This window comes from Bombus huntii, chromosome 7 (genome assembly GCF_024542735.1).
Source record: "Bombus huntii isolate Logan2020A chromosome 7, iyBomHunt1.1, whole genome shotgun sequence".
NCBI lineage: Eukaryota > Metazoa > Arthropoda > Insecta > Hymenoptera > Apidae > Bombus > Bombus huntii.
This window is the reverse complement of record NC_066244.1, coordinates 12,245,410-12,262,904: the sequence shown is the minus strand read 5'-3', so window position 1 is coordinate 12,262,904 and position 17,495 is coordinate 12,245,410. Positions and strand designations below refer to the sequence as shown.

Sequence of the window (17,495 nt, the reverse complement as noted above, 5' to 3'; positions counted from 1 at the left end):
TTGAATCACGTCGACGCTAATTCAGAATACTCTTACGTAATCTAAACTTATAGGCGACCACGAATCGTGTTAACCTTGAATCATGTTGACATCTATTCGCAATAATCTTAAATAATCAAAGGCAAACCCTAAACCATAACAAGTTGGATCCCTACTTTAAATTGTGACAATTCTATACCCTTAACAACCTAACAAACCAGCTACCCCTAGAATCCTTGGACCCGTCCATCTCAAATAAATTCGCAGCAAACGTTCCCACTCATCCGCAAACAAACAGGCTACAATAAAACTTGACGTTAGAGAAGAAAAACTGTTACACAGAGGGAAGGAAACGTTTAAACGGAGATACTTTGGAAACACCTGCGCGTGTTGCCTTTGCTTGGGCCAGCTATTTTCTCTCACGTTGAGCGTTTAATTGCAGCTGGGCCTCGTTCGCAGCAGGCGGTTTGAAAGGCCGTCAGTCGTCGAGCTCCGTGCAAATCGAGTTCACCGCTCGTGAATGTCGCTCGTAATCTCGCGAATTTACCGTCGTCGTCCAAGGTGTATCGGCCACTTGCGATCGTTTCCACAGGCAAACACCAAAGTCGCCACGTGCAAACTCGCCTCTCTCAATTTGCGGACAACGAAACGTGCTATGCACGCTCTGTCGTCAGTATGACACAGTCAGTGGAGTAATTTATGCGAGCGAGAAAACAGCGTTGCTATCAAAGTTGGCGGTGAACTGTACTTTGTTGCGAAGAAACTGAACGAACCAATGATAAATTGTGCATTGTTCCGAGGATAGAGGTACGAAGGAAGATGTCGATTGGCATGTTCATTGCGCACGAAACGAAACTTTAAGCTGTTAATTTGAATGTGGCTTGAAATCGTCGCGTTGACTGCCACGCGAATTTTATATATATATTTAATCATTTTTCCAATATTCGATTTTTCGAGTGTTTAAATCTTCGCATAATTAAATTTCGAAATAATTCAAATTTTCAAATATTCAAATTTCCATTCAACGTGTAGAAGCAGATATTGTATAAAAATTACTTGTCGGTAGAGTAGTATCGCAGGTGATGAAAATCGGATCCGTGGAGAACATGTTGAGATGGTAGTATACATTGTTATGCAGATGTTTATAGCTTGTCATGTTCTTCGTAACTCCGTTTCGAAGCTACTGATTTCCATTCCTTAGTGTTTTCCCTTTATTTTTCATATTTCTTTTTTATTTCTACCTTGGGATGATTGGAGCTTAAGGCGATAGAGGACTTATAATACGTTTTGAATTTGTCAGTCTTGGTATTTCAATTTTTTCGATCTTTCCTTCGTTTTTGGTATTTGTCGAAGAGCAATTGAGATTTATGTTGATTGCTCAATTTTAATTTTGTATAGTAGGAAATATTTGGTAAAAGTATAGACGTTACATGGACATTAATTCTCATGAAATTTTATATTCCAGGGACTGAAATATTATGATTTTCAGTATAAAAGGGATACCGAGTTTTCGTCGAAGAAAGGAGAATCTAAACTAATGGATTACCCGGTATTGCCAGTTCTTTGATGAAACTACCTAACTCATTTCCATTTCATAGCAACATAAAAATTCCAATCTTTTCCAGTCGATAAGTTCCGTATATATACGTCGTAAATTTACAGAAATACGCATGAAACAGAGCAGGAGGCGCCTTTTCACGATCTTTCCCGACGTCGCGATTGTTGCAATCAACTTTCCGACCAATTAAAACTCAATAAAAGCAGGATATGGCGCCGGAAATGTGACAACCCGCACACGACAAGTCATTGCGCAGCCACGCACAACGCGATACACAGGTGGTGAAGATCCAGCGATAAAACCAGAAACTGGAAACGTATCGATGTTAATTCTAACTGTAACGTCTCTCAATCTCAAAATACATGATCGTAAAACAAAATCGTAAAACGAAAATAGCCAGCCGAAAGGATAAACAATAAACTACTGGAAAATCCTACGATACTCTAGTTCTACCTCTAGTTCTGCAATATCCTACTATGGCACCCTGGGTTTAAGAGACTCATACACAATCTACAATACAATACTGATCTATTCTCTATCCTCTCCAATACCTTTTGCTACCGAACACGTACAATATTCTTGACAATATTTTCGCTTAAAGACAATTCTATTTAAAGTATGTATAGTATATACGCGGTGATTGAATTGTAACGTTGTGTGCGATATCGGATTGAATTGTGAGTGTCTCCCTGTGTGCTCGTTACTTACCAATATTAATTCTCGCATTTCAAAATATTTCAATATTCGTGTCAATCTTCAATCTGGATATTAGTATCAACAAATATTGATAATATCGATCGTGTACGGGTCTACCTTTTAGACGGATCGAAGTTTAAACGTTCAGCGACCCAATAATCCGAGCAACGCCTTCGATACGAACGTTCGATGCTAATAAATTTCCCGTGTATTCGAACGTTCCTTTTTCTTTTTCCTTCTTTTTTTTTTTTTTTTTTTTTTATTGCCGGAAGGTATTGGCGTAATGGGGAAAGTTCGTTTCGCCCTTACCCCCTCCTCTCTCTCTCTCTCTCTCTCTCTGTCGTTTCGTTGATTTACGAACGAGGATTTTTGTACCTGCGCTTGAATTTCCATCGAAACGCAATTTTTATTACCGATCCGCGATTAAACGGTATTCTCGAAAATCCATTTTATACGACGCTGGCTTAAGTCGGCTATGTTATTCGAAATATTAATGGCGAGAGTTGGTAATAGCAATTTGAACGAGTTGAACGTAAGGGGATGTATAAAGACTGTTGAGAGGCGTTTAGACGATCGATATTATTGTCAATATTATTGTCAATATTTAAGGTGCTCAACATTGTATTGACAATATATATTGACCGCCTAGAGGGTCTCTTGCGTACGATAATGTTGAAAACCTCAAATATTGACAATAATATTGACGATAATATCGATCGTCAGAACGCTGCTTTAGACATTGTCATGTATCCTGCGTAAATGTCCTAACTTTTATACGGCTGTTAATTTATTCTACGTTTTACAAATGTTTTTCCAGATAAAATCTTTCATCACTGGATCCAATAACTTGTCGATTTTCAGTATTTATATCTACTCTAACTTTGTCGATTTTCGCGTGTTTTGAAAAGAAAACCCAACGTCGACCGAAATAAATTAAACGCTTCTAAAAAAACACTTCTGCTACCATCTTTATCAAAACGGAAGACGAATTTTATTTGTTAATTTCAGAATTCGTGTTCTTTGAAGTTCTTCTCAGTCGCCACTACGTCGATCGGAATTTTTCCTGCGGCAATTCAAGATTTTAACGTAAATAATCTTGACCAGCAAAGAGTTATTATCTTTTATTTGATTTCCGTACGTAGAATATCGCAACGACATCGCTAAAAATATTCTCATCGCTGATTCTTTAACCCCTTGCACTCGTATGTCGAGTGTGACTCGGCATCAGTTTTTATTATCTCAGGAGCTCCTTTGTCGAGTCTCACTCTTTCAATCTCACCCTTTTTTATGAAACATGCGAAAGAAAACCAGGACTGCATCCTGGTAATTGTTTCAAGATATATCATACACTTAAAAATTACGAAATACAACAATAGTATGAATAAAACTGGTATTTAGGTGAATTTGTTTCTTCCTTTATTTATTTAAATTGTCTTATTTTTTTTAGTTCAAGTAAATTTCAAATAAAACACTTAAAAGCGTTGGGAGCTGCTGGTAAACGAAATTGAAATAAAATTCGCAGTGCAAAGGGTTAAAGATCATCCCACGAATCGCGGCGATTCCCGAAAATTCGACATAAAAGCCAGGAAAAGAGCTAAAAATCCTGAATTGCGTTACAGTAGAATCATAGCGCGTCTACAAAGACACACATAGGTATATCGTTCTCCAGACGCGAGCAAACAAACACGGCAAATCAATGTTAGTAAACGCATACTTGTAACTCGTGCTCATCCTATGTTCCAGAATTCAATCCTCGTATTCACGATGGTGCCGAAATGAAATGGAACGAGAGGCGGGCAATTTAATCAGCGGCAGACGCCGGAAGGTAAACGGCGCCGGCCAACGACAAGATCGAATTGTTTCCGGTAATTACTTTCGTTCTTCGTCCAGCGTTAGATTACGCAAAAAAACAACACTTTCGGCTTGGATTTACCTGCGTTCAAAAAAAGCCCCCTCCACCATCCTCCTTTTTGATTCTTCTCTCGTTATCCATCAGCTCCCTGTTTTCTACCTTCGTCTTTAGTACTTTTTTGTACCCTTCTTCACTTCCTCTGTACTTATTTCCGCATCTTTGTCCATCTGATAGATATAAATTGCTGTCCAAAAATTTGGAACCATTTTTTGGTTAATGGTTCCTTGGTTGGTTCAGGCTAAGAAGAAAAATCGACAGTGCCATAAATTAGCAGCCCTTCTTGTTGTAGAATAGGAAAATCGGCTGTTTTGTACATCAAATACAAAATGAATACTTTTTACAACACGGTTGAAAGAAACGATTGACATAAGAACATATCTCCACCAGCTGTACACTTATCAGTGTTAGATCTCAGAAATCTGTATTGATTTTATTGCAAGTTCGCAATACCTGTTGTTAATTCTATTGGCGATTAAAAATCGCTCTAACGGGTATAATTTTCTTTAGTTTATTTTATTTTAATTAGATTCTTCGCTGAAAAATATCCCAAAGTAAAGGAACTCAAAATTGACTTCTCTTTGAATCTGTAGGTTCTATGAAACGCACGGTGATTGCGCACGGATTTTGCATATAAACATGTATAGACACTGTAATATGTGTAGATGTAAATTTATTTATAATGTAAATAAATGTAAAAATTTATAATGTAAATAAATTTACATTTATACATAGACAGGTCCAGTAGTGCAGGTAATTGTACATATTACCGTGGACCGACCGCGTTTATCGGTTCGGATTTCCGTGGACCGGCATAAAGCCGCGTGCACACTGATCGCGTTACACGCTCCACCGATCGACGCTATCCCATTACACGCTGATTCGGAAGCGCAAAGAGTTGCGCGCCACTGTTTGCGCGCGATTATCGACTACAAAGAGAAGAATCAAGGTGCGGAACAGTGAACGACGATTTCGAAACTCGATCAAAATCTACGTGTGTTTCTTTCTGTTCTATTATACGTAGAATATTTTTTTTCCATTATATCTGAGATGTGTTTCAAGGGCTGACTTTTTTCTATTCGGACGTATTTCTTCGATTATACCTGAGATGTTTCGGGGAAGAGATGTGTATGTGTGTGTATGTGTCTTCGGAGATAATAGATTAGGCTTTAAAAAAGTAAAGAAGGAAAAAAAGAAACAGATGAGTTGAAATGATTTCTGGTTAAATTTAGAAGAAGAAAAGAAACAAACTATCGTTATACTCTTCGTCAAGGTTATCGAGAATTGTGGCAGTTGGTTGGACCAAGTTTATGTTCAGATTTTTCATCTGTATAAATCTATTGTGATACTCGAATTTCCATATTTCAATATTCCTCTCATTTTAGCAAACAGAGAGAATTTGTTTTATGGTAACGTATGTACTTTATACATGGATCATAAAATCATGCGAATCGAACTTTATCGGTTTGAATTGCAAATTCGTAATTTGTTCGGGAGAAGCCGTGGAAAAACAAACTGATGCAATTCCGTGGCGAAATAATTAACGCGCCCGCGATTCGTGATTAATCGTTCGAAAGCAGACGATCGATGAAAACGAGGCCGCGTCTCTAAAAGTGCGAAGCTTCGTATGCGTGCGTCTTTTATGCGTAATAGCGTAAGATTCGATAGCCGCGTGATTGATCGGTCATTTCCTCGTCCCTTTTTGGAACCGTTGCCTCCTTTCTCCTTTGAGATTTTCAGCTTGTCATATAGCTTGTCGTTCACTTCGATCTCACGTTGAAAAACCATCTTTGATTTCGTATTTATGGAAAAATATTTTATCGTTGAATATGAGTAACTAATTACGAATTTCGTTCTGCATCTCGTTGAGAAAATTTCAGTGAAAATAGTTCAGAGTCAACATTAAACTGACTGTAACTGAAATAAGAGTGAATAAAGATATTATTTTGCAGAATAATAACACTTTTGAATAATATAGTTTCTTTTCCATTTGGAAACTTGTCGAAAATTCTGCAATAATTATTTAGTCATACAATACCCAGTAATGACAAAAGTTTTCATTTGCCTTCGCCTGTTTTAGACTGGAATTTAAACTGTTGTAACACTGGAATCTTCCAACATCGGTGTGATTTTCGTACATTTTAAGTGTGTAGAAAATTCAGTAAAAAGTCGCCAAAATACCTTTGAGCATGTAGTTTAACGTTATAAAATTCCAAAAGGTTAGACAATCTTCTTATTAAAAATAATTTTGCGATACAGTAAACCTAATCGGTTCACTGTAGTCGCGCTAGGATTCTAAAAGACCGCAGTGTGTCACCCCGACGTTAATTAAACTTCCACCGTGCCAGACTTAATAAGAATTAAGCGAACCACGACTAAAACTTGGAAAATATTATCTGAAACGCTGTCCATCTTAAAACTAGCACTTTCGCGAACAAACATCGAAGCTAGCCTAACCCTAGCCGAAGCAAAAGCTAAATTAACCTAATGATCTAAACTGAAACCGGCTCGAACAAACAAATAGCGCAGGCTAACTCGAACTTCTCTAAAAGCGAGAACCAAGCGTATATTCTATCTATTCGATCTATCGTTCGCTTCTGTTGCTTCCGATTAATCGCCAGGCTAACCAAGCAGCTCGATTATTCGCGAGGCAGTGCGTGGTATTAGCGAGCATTTAAGCCGGGATAAACGAACGCGGATCATCGTTGCCGTATCAGCGGCGGTCCCGGATCCATTCATGACCGGCCATGCTAAATTTAGACGGCGAGGAGAGAGTGGGCTTGTTTGAAAATGTTAGCAGACCACCCCCTAACACGCCACCCCCTTTTGACACCCGGTCCATGGCACGAGGCTTGCGTAAAAGGGCACTGCTCCGTTGCGTGTCGATCTCGTGACGTCAGTCGACTGCCTCTGATCGCGAGACGTCTGTGATTTATTGGACGAGGATTCGCCTCCATCGTCGTCCCCCTCTTGGTAGCTTGTGTTTGGAGAAGGTTATTGAACGTGTTTGTCATTGGGGAAATTTTAGGGAACCTGTAAGACGGTATATGGAAAAAATTTGATGTCGCGTGATACTAGTTTTTTAGTTGATAGTTGATGTTTCGAACGTGTTTGTCATTGGGGAAATTTCAGGGACCTTGTGAGGCGGCACATGGAAAAAATCTGACGTCGCGTGATACGAGCTTTTTAGTTGACAGTTGATGTTTGCAACGCGTTTGTCATTGAGGGGAATCTTAAGGAATTTGTAAGACGGTATATGGCAAAATTTTGTTGCCGAGCGATACGAATCTTTTAGTTGATGGTTGATATTTGGGAGATCATCGAGCGTGTCTGTGGTGGCAAAATTTTCGCGAGTTTTAAGTCGATGTTGAACGATACTAATTTATTACCTGATACATAGTCGGTGCTTCATGGTTATTGGAGATAATAGTCTCGTTGGGGAAATTTTTGGGAATCTGCAGATCGGTATGGAGAAGTTTCGATGCTGAGTTTGGCTAAACGAGTTTATACTGATTTGCTTATTGACAATTGGTGTTTTACGATGATTGGAGGTAGTGATGAGCGACAAATTTTCTAAAAGATTCGCGAAAGGTCCAGAGAAGTTTTAATGTTGAATTTGATTTATAAGGACGGCACTGGATTTTTAGTAGAGTTCTATGTAGAGTAGAAGTCGGAGAATTTTATTTGTCTTATTTGATATTTATGAAGGAGAATTTCGTATGATACATAGAATACAATACAATAAAAAAAAAGAGTAATTTACATGAAAAAGTAAGTCGAAACCGTGGAATAAATTCTTTTTTATAGGATTTTTTACTCAACTGTGGCCATGTCTGATGAAATTATATCTCAATTTCGTTCTGTGTGGTACATAGAATATTCTATAACCAGAGGACGATCAAAAGAGATAATTTACATGAGAAGATAAGCAAAAACATTTTTATACAAGGTTTTGCTCAACTAATTATAAGTTAGGTTATGTCTCAAGTTAATGGATTTCGTGGTAGATTAATATCTCTGTGCTTGCGTTTATCGTATTAAGTAATGGAGAACACGCAATGAAACAGGATACTCACGCACTTTGTAATAAATGAAATTTAATCTGACAGGATAGAGCAGAGCAGAGTTGTATATTCAGTAGGGCGGAATAGTTTGTAGGATTCTTAATAATTCCTAGTACAATAAACACAAACATAAATAAAGACGTATCAACTCGAGATTAAACAAGACTATTCAATCTATGTTTTTAATTACTTTTCTATTTAAAGCTTTCTTCAATTATATTATAAATTACGCAACACTTTCGAAAACAATATGTAATAAAATCAACAACCACGTTCCACTTTCAATAAACATCCCTTAACAGATAAATATAATTTTGATAAAGCAACAAACATCTATCGCGTATCGAACGTCAAGAGAAATTGGAGCCGACCCTGCTAAGGTCCCCTACATCGCACTGTCAATTTCCGCAGAAGCTCGACAGACCTACACAGCCCACGCACTTACGAGTATCAAATATCGCATCTTCGTCACACGCAACATTCGCAAACATAATAAATCCACCCACATATGAGCGGTGTTCCGAACTCGATAACCCTACACCTTCGATCGAATATAATCGTACGTACGAAATATCAATTAGTCAAATTACAATTCGATTGAATTCGTATTGAAAATTCACATTGAATGGTTCCGTAGTGACTACGAAAGACATTTGCATCTCGTTGTATTTGATAAAATGTTTACTTACTAATTGATTGGATCCAAGTACGTTAGATTAGAATCAATATAAAATGTTGTATCATTAGAGAAATGTCATTCTGCGAAAATAAAATGTAAAATCTGATAGAAGAAATAAAAGAAGGATGATCGAAGGATAAGAATGTGTGCCAATAGCTTCTGCAGCCGCTGTACATTTGAATTATTTTGAGTCGTGACACTTTTCAAATACACGTACAATGTCATGATACGTACTTTGATGAACGACTTGAGACGAACCAATGAAAATTCACGCGACTCGTTGACATTGTTCGTCGTAAACGACGATCACGGCAATTCCAGATGATCGACAGGATACGAGTTACGCTCTAATTACGGAGATAACGAGCCACGGAAATTAGGCATACTTTCTATTAAGAGGCGACAGAGTCCAGCGATCGGTCTTCTTGGCTTTCTACCAAAAACTTCGTGGCCCACGATAAACGAGACAAAATCTTTCGTAATAGAGACACCAGTGGCTCGCTCGAGCAGAGAATAGATTTTCAGTCGAACAAATTTCGTCTGTTAACCCCGTTATTATCGATGACAGCATTTCATGGTTTAGAGCGTGAACCTTGGAAAAAAGTCTATGTCGAAACATAGAATTATTAAATTTGGAATATTTTCAGAGGGTAGTTCCAGGAATTTTTATCAAATTTTGTATTAATTGAATTTAGACGTATACTTTTAAAAATAATATAATTTATTATACTTACATATTGATAAGAAGGAGCAGAAAAATACAAAATGCTATTTCACAAAAGCGTATACACACCGTTAAACCTACATGAAATTGTTCGATTGAGTGTATACCATTCAAACAATTAGAGATTTATTTTTCTTTGATTTTTATACCAGTTTCTTTTTTTTTTTAGCACAAAAGCACCTTTTTTTTATTACTATCTTACGATCGATCTTTATCGATTTATCAAGCCTACAAGCGTTATTCGCTTTTGCTTGATTTTGTTTGATCAATGCAATATAGTAGCAATGCTCTAATTGTTTCGAACAATGTCTTACGTAATACTTCGCAGTTCTAAATGCATTACGTTTCTTTCAATTCTTCCAGAAACGCACTGCCGACTCTTTGCGCTCGAATGAAATTATGAAAAGCCTATAATAAATAACTCCATACGGAAATCATCAAAGTGCAAAAGATTATTATGCTGAGCAAATTCAAAATTATTTTCTCTCCATATATAATTTATAATAAATTGTCTGTTTCGAATATCTCTTCGTAAGCCAAAGTTTTATAAATGTATATAAACTTTAATTGTCTATAGATGTTTGTCGACGTTATTAGAGGATTATAGTCATCGCGTGGCCAATATGGCATGTCCATATGGCGGTGCAATAACAATTCTCGAGGAACGAACAACGTGAAATCCTCTGTTGTGTCGCGATTATGCATTATTCTATATTTATTCCGAATCGAGAGCCTCGTCAGGCGGAGAAAAATTGAACGCCACGATAAAGGATGAAATTAATAGACCGTAGTTTGATCAGACAGTAGCTTAATTTAAAGGATTTCTTACCCAACGCGTAGTCGAACGATTCTACGGCGTTTGATTTTCCCAAGCACACTTACCTGAAACAGAAATAAGTTTTCGATGTGTTAGAACGTTATAGTTTTTTTTTTTTTTTTTAACGGTACACGTGACACGATGTGTCACTTGCGTACATAATGCCTTATCGGCTCAACTGTTGCGCCGCGGTTTCCTGCTCGATAAGCAGCCCGCAGATTCTACGCTTCCTGTATTACTTCTATGCAAAACTATTCGTGATATTCGAAACATAAGTTGTTGCGTAATAGTACACTGTATGACGCAGAGAATGTTGCAATTGTTATCGTGATACTGTCGATCCGAGCCATGCCTTATTTTCGAAGCAGAATGTCTCTTCCTTATTCAGATGTTTCGTGAAAATTATTAAAATGATACGGATCATGTACGATAAAAAATTCAAAGAAATTTAGAAAAATTCTAAAGGATTCTCAATTTTAAATACTAAATTTGTGTATCGATAGCCTTGTTGAAATTATTTAGCCGCGAAAGAATATTTCAATTCTTGATTAACTAATACTATTGATTAATAATATTAAATAAATACTTGTCCATTTAAAAAATTCCATAAACATGAAGAAATATCAGCAGAGCTAAAAATTGATATTTGTTTCGCGTTAGCGCAATTTCGCATCAATTTCCCCGTGTTTTCAATTCCCCAAAATTTCTATAAATTTCCTGCAGGAGCTTCGCGATCGTCGTGCATCACGTACCCCCGAAATTCGAATTCAATCGGGCCAAATGTACGTATATATCGGCATCAGGATTACATTGAGAAACGCCGGCTGTGTGTTTTGCCAGGGAAGTAGGGACACACCATCGGTGATTTGGAGAAAACGGTGGAATTGCATGGATCGTAAAAATCGTTGCGGCCCATCGGGGGGAACAGCTTTATAACCCGAATTTATCGCGCGATTTTCGCGGGCCGCTTCGACCGTGGCCGCTGATTTGTTTCCCCGTCTCACGCAATCGCAATCGGCCTCGCTATCTGTTGCGAGCCGGCGATCGATCTTTCCACGAATTCCATAGCCGTGAAATATCTTGATAGCGGCAGGCAGCCGGATTTGCGCCGCTTTCTGACCCGTTGACCCTCCGTGCACAACGCCATGCAATTTATAAATTAATTACGTTCACATAATCATCACTTTCTATCCGTTTAACAACTGACATGTTTCGCTTGAGAAATCTGTATCGTTTAATTCTTACATATATTTTATGTATTGGGTTGGCAACTAAGTGATTGCGAATTTTGTAATTACCACCTAATGACAAAATACGTAAAATACACGTAAGAATTAAACGATACAGATCTCTCAATTTCTCAGAATTCTCAGGATTAAAGAAAACTACCTAACTTTATCATTTTTTTATAGGATTACATATAATTAACTTAAATTATAGATTTCAAGTATTTATTCAAAAATTGGCTAATATTAGGTGCACTGTTAAATGTGCTCAAGGATATCCACTAATCATAATAATTAATATTAAGGTACAACCTTGCGTATAATTCTTCAGTATAATACTTAAGAAACTGTAAATAGAAAAGTATACAGGGTGTCACATTTTAATCTATCCACTCAAGTATTTGCTAAATTGTATACTGACACCCTGTATACTTTTCTATTTACAGTTTCTTAAGTATTATACTGAAGAATTATAATCAAGGTTGTACCTTAATATTAATTATTATGATTAGTGGATATCCTTGAGCACATTGAACAGTGACACCCTATATACATATGTGTGTATGTATGGTGCTTGTATGTGTACACATATCCTCAATAAGGAACATATAACCCGAATTCCACAGACCCCGTGATCTACAGTCACGCGTCTCGATCTAAACTCGCTAATTGAACAGAAATAAGAAAAGTAATAAAAATCTCACATGCGAAACGCAGAACAAAGATCCGATATAACTTGGAAAGCAATTAGAATCGGCGTTTCAATCAATCAATTAAGCCGCGGAGCAATCTTGAAAAAGGCGAAAGAACAGAGCGCGGAGAAAGAATGAAAATGCCGGATCAAATCAATCTAATGTTCGATTCGTTACACAATTGAAAAAGCGAATTAAAAACAGGAGCGGGTGTAAAGGGAGGTTGCTGTTAACGAGCGAGTCAAAGGGGTTGGTCGAAGGCGCGCGTTTCTCTCCGGTTTGAAAGCAATTCGCTCGAAACGATTTGCAATGGAAGGGCGAACTTTCGTTCGTACGCGTCAAAGCATTCTGTTCGTTCGCCTGGACAAAAGCGACGGTTCGAGGATGCACGGTCGATCGTGCATATCCATCGTGTCGTCTGCGAACGAAACGAAATAACGTTGTAGAGAGACGAAGGAGGAAGCATGAAAAATAAAATTCCGAAAGAAAGGAAAAGGCGAGAGAAAACTGTACGGGTTCCTGAAAATATTCGAACGTCGCTAGTAGACGCTATTTACGTTTTCAGATTGGTTTCAAGTGTTACTAAAATTACAAATGTAGCTAATCGTGATAATCATTGACGGTGAAAGTGAAACATGAAAATGTTTTATGCAACGCTCGTAACAAGTGCATAAAAGTTTTATACAGTTGCGCGTTTAAGCGATTTTATTTTTGATGCCGCATCTACACTTTCTGAATCAGCGTAAATTGGAGGGGTGAGAAAACGCGAAAATTGGGAATATTTGGAGAAACTTTTAAATCCGTATTCCGATCTCTCCACGTCGAGTATGTTTAATAAGCGTGCTACTAATTTTGTAAATCGATGGTTCGTTTTTGAAAGGTCATTGAATAACGTTGGTCGTTGGGACAATTTTAGGGAACATTTAAATCGCTATTTGAAACATTTCGTTGTTGCGTTTGGTTAATCAGGGTGGTATGAACTTTTTTAATAAGGTCGGCAGTGTGGGAATTGGAGGGCATCGTTTGGCTTATTTTAATATTTGCGGAGAAATATTTCATATCGGATATAGAATAATATGCTATAGAATATGCAAAAGGGAAAGCAGGAAAAATAAAATGCCGAAAGAAACTCCAAAAAAAAGAGAAGAGAGAAATATAGGTTGGCGGGGTGGAAAAATACATAAAGGACACAGAGAAGGGCGGTAAAGGGTCGCGCAGGTCGTCGATGTTAAAAATGAAATAACCCGTTTGCGGACGCATCGAGCCTTGTAACGCTCAAACGAGCGTGCATCTGCAGCTGTTTCGAGCGTACAGGCAAAAAGGAGACCGTAGGATCGAGAAATAAAAAGATAAAATATTACGACTCTGGATCGCGAATGGAGAGTCCTGCTGAAAATTGATGCTCTTCTTGTTTCGCGTCGGTTTCCCCTTTTTACTTTCACCGGATAAAATACCAATGGACGATTCTGTTTTCATACGGTCAGGAAATTGGAAAAAAGGACGTCATGTGTGGATATTGAAATGCATCGATGAAACGGGTTAAAAGATTTCATTAACTGATATCGGTATATTTTATTGACTGCTTGTTTTAAAACACGCTTTTATGATTAAGATTTAGCCTTACAGACTTTATAAGGAAATTGGAAAATCGTTTAGGACATTAACGAGTGCCGCAATCTGTATAAATCATTTGTTCCATTATCCTTGCGTTTAATTTAATTTTAATGCGTTTCAATCGGCGAGCTTCTTTTCTTAGAAAATTTCATATTTTCCTCAATTTTCGCGATCAACGTCCCTCCTTCTTGTTGTAACTCCAAAGCTACGAAGTACGTGAAAATGAAAGATTTTATTTCTTATATTTGCATCTGTTACAAACGCGTGTCGTGAATGAGTTTGGTAAAATTAATATTGAATTTCATTTAAACAAAATTATGCTTATCGAAAGATGATAGAGATATTTGCAACGAAAAATCAAAATACTGGCTTTTATAATACAAATATAATACAAAATATCGATAAACTTCCATAATTTCACCCTCTGAACTCTCGCATCTCACACATATTCCTTTACATACTCACCCACTTCCCACACGATAAACACATAATATAATTAATGCAACATTAATAACGTAATATTATAGCATCGATTAATAATTTTATCTACTTCTACGTTTACGTATATTATATACAGGTGCGCGTTATTACTGGTAACTCCGATATTAACTTTACAAGTTACATATGACGTGATGTCAAGGTAGGAGATATTTTACGCGAATATCGTAACTAGAGTACTATAGGAGGGTTATTTCTGTGAGAAATGTTTAACAGAGAATGTGTGCGCAGAATGGATGGAGGAACAGGTGTAATATGGTTTCTACGTGGAGAATGCCATTTGGTGTGGTCGAACGATCGTTATTTATTCGCGTCGAATGCTGGAAGCATTGACATCGCCGCGGGAAGCACAAAATTTACCGCGGACGTCATCTCGTGGTATATCGTTTGATATTTCCAGCGTGCACGAAACTGGAAACTTTTTCGCCAACAAGTGGAACGCGGACAGGTGGAAACGCGAAGCGTATTACTGTAATTTGGAAAAATTCGGCGAAATAAACGTACAGCAAAGGTCTCCTAACGAAAAAGAGAATTAAGATAGGCGATGTTTTTTATATCAAATTTCAGAATTTATTAGCTACTACTTGCATCTTCTTTGTCGTTGATTAAAAAAAGCTTTTGATCTTCGCGAGCGCGAATATAATTTTTGAAGTACGTACGCTTGTCAGAAACTTTTTATGAATATATTGTGTATGTTGTACGAAATATTTCGAATTTTCATTTCAAGTGTAACGTAACACTCTTTTCTTGATCATGCAGTATTTTTATCAATTTCAAAATTGTAGATTTAATTTTCATCTGTGAACCTTGAAACTGTAACAACGAGAGATTTAAAAAAGTCACGACTGCCGCAACCTAATTTCCATGCTCTTGCACCGATCAAAATCAGAGTGATCAAACAAACCATGCCAATATACGCCCCACTCGGTCTTCCTCCTCTTCCTGAAACTCAACTTGGAAAAATGGGCTAACACTTTGGCACAAATTGAAATTCCCGATAACCAGGTCGGCCACGTTTCCGTCGACTTTCATTGCACGATTTTACGAGCCTTTAATGCAGCTTATGAAATCGAAGTCAGCTCGAACGGGAGTTTTATTCCCAATAGCCTACTTATCGAGTGTTCAAACGATAAAACAACCTCGACTTTTTTCTCCTAGAATTTTTATTCAATCAAAAAACGAAAGGGGAATAAAACACAGTGACCCGTGAAAGTATCTATACATTTGCCAGATAATCAACAGCACTTCGTGCATCACATCGACCTTTATATTTTCAGGGTACCGAGGAACAACATTTTTCAATTGAATATTTCTCAACCACCAAAATCTATAAGTTCCCATAGTCTTCTTCATTTCTGGATCCACAATATTACAACTACATGGCAATTCTCAGATGCCTAATTGCTTGCCTCGAAATGCTCTTCTTAGACTTAAAATTAGAGCGAGAAGAAATCTCCTCAAACATCTTCAAACCAGCTCACGCATTATCAAACCTGCTCCAATCCATGCAAACCTTAAGATACCAAAATCAGATAATCAACACGCCTGTAAATACGTAACTCGTTGCCTCAAAAAGCTCTTCTTCCAACCTTGATGCACCTAACGTTCCCTCAGAACGACGACGAACCATCTGAAACATCTTCGAACTTCCACAAACCTCGTCAAACCCGTCCTCTTCTTGTAATCCCTCTGCAACCAACACCCAACTACAATCATCAATCGTGTCCCAATCTTAGCTTCTTCTGACCCCTCTGAAGAACATGTTCGTGCGAATTCATGGGCAATGTTCAGAATCGATCCTCGGAGCGCATGCATCGGCGACGCGTGGCGTGTATTCGAACCGGTGACCGTGCAGACTCGGTGAGGAAGGCCGAGGAAAGAGGGAACGAGGGGAAAAAGAGGGTGAGACGAGGCAAAGAGCAGAGAGGGCGAGGAAGACGGACGACGATGGTTTCGGTTTCGACTACGCTGGCGCGAACCTATCGATCCGCGTTCGAGGACAGAGTTGCGGGATGAAGAACCGTTGCATCCGCGGCTTAGTCGACCATCGCGGTTCCGAAGGGAACCGTGTGTCGCAACACACGTCAAGCGTGAATCATTCGACCCACCAAGATGATCCATCCACATCCATCGATCGATCAAACTCGTCGATGGACCGCGCTAAGTTTCTCTCTACTATTCGCAGAGTTCGCCGAAAGCGAGAGATGCCGCACCGGTTCTCGTTTTTTGTTTGCGATGGAACGATTCATCATCGTCGAGCCAGCAACCAAGAGAAATTTATCGCGTAGCCCGAGAGCTCGAGTCGATGGAGGCGACGCGTGTTTCATAGTATCGAGCTACCGCTTGGATGAGGTATGAGCGAGTTTGAAGTAGTCTACAGCAGGCTGGATTGAAAGGGTTGTATTATGGGTTCAACAAGGTGCTGGGATATTACTCTTTTAGGTGTCGATGGAAAAATGAAATGTTTCGGCATGGCTTTCTTACGGAAGCATCTTTTTAGCTTTCTAAATTTAATGCAATCTCTTTCGTTATATGTTGATATACTGTCGTTTTTTCCTAAGATCCACTGTTCTTAATCCAAACAATAAACTACGGCAACTCGATATAAAACTTAGCATAAACTTGCGTACAATTTGACACTAAATTTCTACTCCAGCAGTTTACAATAATTCACTTTTACAATCACAAACTATCGCTAAAGTCGTTTTCTACGTCAAAAACGACCGGAGCAACCGCAAAGCTCACCGTTTACATATCCCGAAGAGCTAGAGTCGATGAAAATCGATAGACTGTATACTAGAAATTTGGAATTCCAACATGATCGTCGATCGATCGAATCGAGATCCCGATACACGCATGGCGATACGTACACGATCGTGTAGCCGCAGTGCGAAGCATTCGCAGAATTTGGCAACAGCAATCCGCGATTCCGTGTGCCAAGCTCTCGACCCATTTAGCCAGTCACGAGAGCCTACCCGGACACTCTTGATACCGGGACGAATCAATTCGATCGATTTTAATCACACACCGCCATCGAGT

General features: G+C 38.3%; 1 protein-coding gene and 1 long non-coding RNA gene across 8 annotated transcripts in view; both read right to left on the bottom strand.

The window, feature by feature from the left end:
• Positions 1-17,495, bottom strand: part of LOC126867311 (serine/threonine-protein phosphatase 2B catalytic subunit 3-like) — a 236,378-nt gene that overhangs the window by 186,113 nt on the left and 32,770 nt on the right. The gene's annotated exons all lie outside the window — the stretch shown is intronic.
• Positions 2,456-4,843, bottom strand: LOC126867389 (uncharacterized). The gene is made up of 2 exons (XR_007690241.1): positions 3,114-4,843; positions 2,456-3,079 (listed from the first exon to the last, which is right to left on the bottom strand). It is a non-coding gene; the product is annotated as an uncharacterized LOC126867389 (long non-coding RNA).